This window comes from Otolemur garnettii, unplaced genomic scaffold (genome assembly GCF_000181295.1).
Source record: "Otolemur garnettii isolate 467f Iridium unplaced genomic scaffold, OtoGar3 scaffold00045, whole genome shotgun sequence".
Taxonomy (NCBI): Eukaryota; Metazoa; Chordata; class Mammalia; order Primates; family Galagidae; genus Otolemur; species Otolemur garnettii.
In genome coordinates, this window is record NW_003852440.1 from 8,183,327 (window position 1) to 8,191,154 (window position 7,828).

Genomic DNA, 7,828 nt, shown 5'->3' on the forward strand with positions numbered 1-7,828 from the left:
CTTTCCTTTCTTCCATTCTATTAATCTTGTTTACTATCCACATTCTGAACTCAATTTCTGTCATCTCAGCCATCTCTTTATGGGTTGGATCTTCAGATACCTCTGCTACGTCCTTCCTTGGGGGGGTTGCTCTACTTTGGTTATTCCTACTACCGGAGTTTTCTGCTGGCTCTGCCCCATGGTGGATTTACTCTGCTGGTAAATCCACCATGAGCTGGTAGGAGGAAGTTGGATTGGGGGCTCTGGGAGTGATATTTTGCTGGCCTTTTTGGGCAAAGGCTGAGACTAGTGTCTGTATCTTTTCCCCTAGAACTTTGCCAAGGATGCAAATAATGCTACGGCCTGAGAGCCTAGAGGTCTGCTTGTCTCTATCTTGTTTACAGCTGGTATCTGTTCTACCTTAGAAAATCAATTACTTTGGGTTAAGATCAGCTGTGGAGAAATAAGAGTGATTAAGTCACCCCTCCCCTTACTGGTGATGGTCGGGAAAGGAAAACCACACTTTCCCTCAACCACACCCTCAGGGTATCACTTTAGATAGTTCTCAGGTGATTGGCCCAGTTCAAATGATATGAGACAAGTGTCACAGTTAACACAATTCTCAGGTGGGGGAGTTGGAGAGGTCTCTGGCAACTGTACAGCAGGAATCTTCTGGCAGCACAGGTATGGCCCGCTCCGGTGTTCTGTGGGGTCAGAGGGACCTGCCCAGCAAGTAAAGTATTCTAGGGAGGTTGATGCCTCCTATCCCCCCTTGTACCCCCAGTCCCTGGAGACCCCGGAGGGCTGTGACCTAGTTGCTCAATAAGCGAGTGTGGCAGGGCTCTGTGTCTGCCAAAATCAAAGTAGAGCCAGTGCCAGTTCCACTCAGTTACTGCTCTTTGACCCCCACCAGCAAAGGGAACTGAGGCTTGACTATCTTAGGCACTCAGTGACAACTGGAGAATGTTCCACCTGAGGACAATTTGGGCCTGAGAAAAACCCGAGAGCATCAGAGATTCTCCCTCGACCACCAGTTAATTTGCCCAAATCAAAAGATCCAAACCTATTGACCTGGTCAGTACCTACTCCCTGGTTGGAAAGATCACAAGGTCTCTAGCAACTAATTAATAGGAGTCTACTAGTGGTATAAGAGTGGCTTGCTCTGATGCTCTGAGGAGTCAGAAAGGCCTGTTCAGTAGATAATTTGGAGTAAGGAGGCTGATGTCTGTTTCCCCTCCTTACTCACCCTTCGCCACTGGACTCTGGTAACCTCAGTCTCAGTTAACCCCACCAATAGTTTCTGTTGACCCAGACTCTGTAACCCAGTCCTATCCAATGGGCGAGTGAGTCAGGGTTTTGTGTCTACCAGAGTCCAGGTAAAGTCAATGAGTTCATCAGGGTTTTGTGCCTAACAGAGTCCCAGTAATGTCAATGCCTTCTCCACTTAGTGACCACTCTTTGTGGCCAGCCAGCAGAGATAGTTGAAGCCTATCTGCCTCTGGCACTCAATGGGAGCTGTAGAATATTCCACTTCGGTTCAATCTAAGCCTGGAATTTGTTTTCTTGAAGTCGTGGTTTGCCTCGGTGGGGAGGATGTGTGTTTATCTATCTCTTCTCTCAGTTCAGCTCTCTACCTTCAGCTTTGTTGGGTTCTTCTGGTAGTTGTCTCTCTCCTTGAACTGACGTTTATGTTGAAAGCTAGCTCTGCTCGGCTCTCATCTGCTATTCCTCCAAATTCTTATTGAATGTGAAAATCTTAATTAGGGAATGTAGCCAACCTGGAGATTTAGCAAAGTACAAAATACCTTGAAACAAGACAGACAAATAAACAGACTAAAATGCTACCAGACATACAAGCACTCGAATGCCCTGACACTCAGCCACATGTAAACAAACAGATAAAGAAGTAAACAGAGCAACAGACAAACCAGTCAACTAACAGATCAAAAGTGAAAGAAGGGAGAAAGAAAAAGAAAAAAGAAAAAAAATAGTGTTAATAAAAGATAAACACAGAAATGTTGGTCGTAAAATGATAGAGCAAACAAATAGGAAAGCAAACAATCCAAGAAGAGAAAGTATCAATATATATATAATAAAAAGTAAAAAATTAAAAATTAAAAAAAAAAGGAAAAGGAGGGCACCACTAGGAAAATTACTTTTTTTTTTTTGAGTATATACAAACAAGTCTCTTTTTCTATGGGGTGGGGTTCCAGTTTAAAATATATATATATAATTATGCTGCAGTATACTTTCTAGACAACAGGTGGCACTGTGAGTGGTCCCTGCGCTAATACCAACAATAGGGGAAAAGAGAGAGAAATATATATATATATATATATATATGGAGTATCTTTGCTGGCAGGATGCCCAGATTCTCCCTACAACAGTTCCCGCAGAGTGTTAGGCGTCTTGGATTAACTTCAGATGCTTGTTGGCTCGCTGCAGATCAAATTGAGTTCTCTGCACTTCTAGGGGAGGTGTTATGGAGACGCCATTTTGGAGGTTTTACATTACATCTGGTTCCTGGCTGGCCGCCCACTCCTATCTGTCCTCCAAACTTGGGACACAAGTTTGCACTTTGCCAGACTTACAGTCAACTCCTAATTTCCCCTCGAACAGAAAACCGTTGTGGTCCGAGGGAAAAAAGCTGGGGCCACCCCTTTTTCGGTCCATGTTCAGTTTATTTCCAGTGTGGGAGGGGCTGCTGCCACTGCCACCACCCATCGCAGCGGGACGTTCAAAAGATTTTTCAGTGTTTGTAGGAAGGGAACCGATTCCCTGCACTCAACTCCTGTTTTCCCCTCAAACAAATTTGTGTGGTCCAAGGGAAAAGAGCTAGAGTGCTCCTTTTGCCCTCGGAATTTAGTTTATTTCTGATGGGGGAGGGGCCACAACTTCCGCTGCTGCAGCAGAACGTTCAAAAGACTCTTCAGTGTTTGCAGGACAGGAAACCGATTCACCCTGCCGGTCACCACGTCAGTGCAGCTCCACATAGACTCCCAAAATTACGGGATGGATCGGTTCCTAAGCAGAGTCCCTTCCCCTCGAGTTTCTGTCCAAATGCCTGGATCCCTAACACCCCAATCTGGGTCCAAATGTCTCCCATTTGTGGCCACCAAATTCCGCCCGGGAATCCACGCCTCACCACACTCTCCGTGAGACACGCAAACCCCCCGCCCCCGCGAATTGGGCACAGGAGCCTTTCGTGGGGGAGGGATTGGTTTCTATCTCTCAGGAAGCAAGCCATGGACCTGGTGCCGCAGGTCGTGGATGGTGCCGTTCAGCTGCTGCCCTGAGTTTTTCTGGCTGACACCGTAGCTCTGGGCTACACTTCCAATCCAGCAATTCACCTCTTTGCTGCTCACCCTGCACTGCTTATCCGCGCAAGGACTCCACGCAGAAGAGATCCAATAAGCCCACTCTCACCTGAAACCGCCAGAAGAGTTGACTCAGGGATGCATCTCCTCCACCATCTTGCTCCGCCTCCGCTTCCATGTTTTTGTACGAGACTGCAAATTCCTGTTGTTACTGAGTTCAACTTTTATTCCATGATGGTCCGAGAAGATGTATGGAATGATTTCTATTCTTTTAAATTTACTGAGGTTAGACTTATGACCTAAGATGTGATCGATTTTGGAGTATGTTCCATGGACTGATGAGAAAAATGTGTATTCAGTTTTGTTAGGATGAAAAGTTCTGTAGATGTCTGTTAGGTCCAAGAGTTGAAGAGTTAAATTTAAATCTAAGATTTCTTTGCTCAGCTTCTTTTGGAGGATCTGTCCAACATTGCCAAAGAAGTGTTGAAATCTCCGACTATGATGGAGCTGGGAGAGATCAAGTTGCTCATGCCAGTTAGAGTCTCTTTTATAAATTGAGGTGCATTCTGGTTGGGTGCATAGATATTGATAATGAGATCTCATCATATTGAGTATTGCCCTTAACAAATTAAAGTGGCCACCTTTACCTTGGTGACTTTTGTTGGTTTAAAACCTACTGTATCTGCGAATAAAATTGCAACACCTGCTTCTTTCTGCTTTCCATTAGCCTGGAATATAGATGACCATCCCTTCACCCTGAGTCTATATTTGTCTTTTAAGGTAAGGTGAGATTCTTGTATATAACAGATGTGTACTTGACTGTGTCATGTTCATTGTCTTTAAAGAATTACTTGTGGGACACTTAGAGTAAGGGGGACTGTCCTCAGAGAGGGCTTGTGTTTGTTTCTTCCAGGGATCTTCTAGAACACTAATAATCTGAGAACACTTTAAAGTTATTTAGAGCCTGGCTTGGCGCCTGTGGCTCAAGTGGCTAAGAAGCCAGCCACATATACCTAAGGTGGCGGTTCGAATCCCCAGCCTGGGCCCGCCAAACAACAATGATGGCTGCAACCAAAAAATGGCCAGTTGTGGCAGGCGCCTGTGGTCCCAGCTACTTGGGAGGCGGAGGCTGGAGACTCGCTTGAGCCCAGGAGTTGGAGGTTGCTGTGAGCGTGATGCCAAGGGCACTCTACCCAGGGGGACAGCCTGAGGCTCTGTCTCAAAAAAAAAAAAAAAGTTATTTAGAGCCTGTTGGTCCCCGCCCCCCGTGATAGGAAATTGTGCAGCTACTACACAGTAGGACTGAGCTTGTGCTCACAGTTTCCCAGAAGTTGACATCCCACACCACCACCACCACTACCCTGAGCTCAGTGTCAAGGCAATTGGCCTTACAGATCCTTGAGTGTTGTTCCTTTCCTTTAAGCTTACACAGTTGTATAGCCCTTTAGGGTTCTGGCTTCCTATGAGGGGCTCCAATCTTAGTAAAGCTGTTAAACTCCAAGTGCAAAATAGTTGGGAGAAGACATGCCCTCAGGGCAAGAGCTATTTTTAGGATCACTGCACTTAACCATTTTCCTTAAACTTTGGCTTAATTATTTTTTAAGGTCTGAATTTGAAAAAAATATTTATTTTTGAGACAGAATCTCACTCTGCTGCCTAGGCTAGAATGAGTGCAGTGGCATCATAGCTCACACCAACCTCAAACTCCTGAGCTCAAGCAATCCTCTTGCCTCAGCCTCCCAAGTAGCTGGGACTACAGGTGCCCACCACCACACCTGGGTAGTATTTGTATTTTTAGTAGAGAGGAAGTCTCACTCTTGCTCAGGCTGGTCTCAATCTCTTGAGCTCAAGTGATCCTCCTACCTTAGCCTTCTACAGTGCTAGAATTATAGATGTGAACCACTGTGCCAGGCCTGATTAAAAAAAATTTTTTTTTATTTATTCACTTGCTATGTTTCTCAGGCTAATCTCATACTCCTAGGCTCAAGTGATCCTACCCCTCTGCCTCCTGAGTAGCTAGGACTACAGGTACCACCACACCCAGCCCTTGTTTAACAAACCTTTACTATCCATCAACTCTTCAGTGTTTGTAAGAAGATTTTAAAAAATACTTGATCCAACATTTTTAGTTATTTCCAATAAGAAGGATTATTGCAAACCAGTGCAGCAAAGGGAAGCGAACCAGAGTGGAATTGGTGGGGAATAAGGAGAATACAGAACAAGGGAAGATGGAAACAAAGAGTGGGACCAGGAGCACTGACTGAGCTGATGGCTGCAGCCAGCACCCAGGCACAAAATTAGCTTTGTTTTATAGTATCTGTATAGGGTTCTCTACAGGTAGCATAAACAAAAGACATATTTTTGGTCTTACAATATGATTGGAAACTATAAATGACTTGAGTAGAGACAAATCATCTTGTTAATGGTTTCTACTCAACTTCATTAACATATGACAAAAAGTAAGAAGAGAGAGGTCATGAGGATCTCTATGCAGTTAACAAAACAAAGGAAGAACTATGTGACTTAGTGGTTTCTATTCAACTTTGTTAGCATATGACAAGGAGAAAGAAGGGAGAGATCTCAAAGATCTCTGCATAGTTGACTAGACAAAGAAAGGGCTATGTAACTTCTGGCAAAGGGAGCGTGAAGAAAGGAATATGGCTGTTTTGGGAATGGAGGAGAAGCAATTGGGGGTTCATTCCCTGAATGTTCCCCAGGCTGTGAGGGCCCTGCCATCTCACAGCCTGCTCTCCACAAAGGATAATTTCAAGAATTTAGCCTGGCATATTCCCTAAAATTAGAACTTAACATACCCTATTTCTCAGGTTTGTCTTTACTCATCCCTAAAAACATCTCCCATCTCCCATGTAAGCTTAAGGAATTTAGCACCAAATTCAGATGCCTTATTTTAAATTTCCCCTGGGGCTAAAAATGCACTGAGTCTGAACAGTTCTCCAATATGACAGGACAGCAGCTGGGAAGCTGAGGCATCTGGGGCCAGTGCAGCCCAAAGCTAATGTGCCCTGAGTCAACAGGGATCAGCTAAACCATGGAAATAAAAGCATAAAAGGAGGAAAGGCAAAGGGACAAAGGAAATAGGTCAGAGACATAAATCACCACAGGGTGGGTGGAGGGATGATTTCTTTCCTGCCTTGTTTAATGCCTTGATGTTTCTTCCAACATTATTTTTTCAATAATATGCATTATTACTATTAAAAACATTAAAATGGAAAACAAAAATGAATAACCAGAGAAGAAAGGACCGCCATAACTCAGCAGTCTAGAAATCTATTTCTAGCAGAAGGGACAAGTTTAGACAGATCCATTCAGAGCCCTGTTGGTAACCAAAGGCTGGGCTCCCAGACAAATGGAGGAGCTTAGGGGTTTGTGCTGGGCAGGTGGGCAGGGGTCAGAAGCTCAGTCACTTTCATACATGTGTGCGATACATGGGATCATGCATGGCCCCAGGAGGCACCTGCAGAGAAAGTGTGGGGTTTAGGAGGCTGAGTTCTAGTCCCAACTCTGCCCAAACAGGATTCTGTGCTACTTACTCCTCCTGGAAGGAACACAGGCATGGGAGTGAGGCAAGAAAGTAAAAGCAGAACTAAAAGACTCTGTCCTAGCCACCCTGTGTAGGCCTCAGCCAAGCCTACAGGTGTTTCTGTTGTCTGTATGTTTCTTCCTTGACATACGCAGGGCCTAGATTGTAACCTAGTAATTTCCTTGAACTTCTGTCACCTTTGAAGGCAGGTGGTCCGACCTGTCTCAAGGAGGTGGGCGATCTGACCTTCCCTCTTTAGCCCAGACCTTGAGGATGATGTCATGTCTCTCTCTGTTTTATGACCCTCACGTGCACTCCCACCCTGAAAAGCGGATAAAAGAGAGGCAAGAGATTGAGTTGAGGGGCTTGGTTTTGGAGACACACTGGTGTTCTGAGTTACCCCCCGGCTGGAATAAACCTGCTTCCTCTAATCAACTGGTGCCTGGAATTTTCCATCTGTGTCAGTTTCCTGCTACATTTCTTGGTTCCCTGACTGTGAAGCAAGGTTTGGTGGAAAAACCGAGCAGCCAGATTCTTTGGGTCGGGTTCTGCCTGCCCCGCAGATCATCCCCATGGGAAACTCCCTCTGGCGACCTGGTCCTCAGAGCACTCCTGGGACAAATTCTCCCAGAGGAATGTCTTGTTGAGACCAAGGTGGCGAGGTCCCTGCAGTGGGTCACTGCAGAGGCTGAGCACCAAAGAGGAACTGGTAACAGGTGGCACCAGGATGTCCAGAGTAAGGTAGGATCCTTTTGAAGCCTACTACAATTTTAGTGGAAGAGGAGCCTGATCACCTCCTTGGCCGTTAGATCACTGGCAGGTCTGTTGAGAGGTGTGTGAGAGTGTGTGGATGTGGTGTGACTAAGAGAACTCTGAGAGTGGAGTTGGATCTCCCTTCACAGGGCCAAGGGGAGTGTTGGTTTGCTTACTATGGCTAAGTGACAGCTCGAGTGGGAAATTGAGGCTTCCCAGGTTAAGAAATGCATTGGGA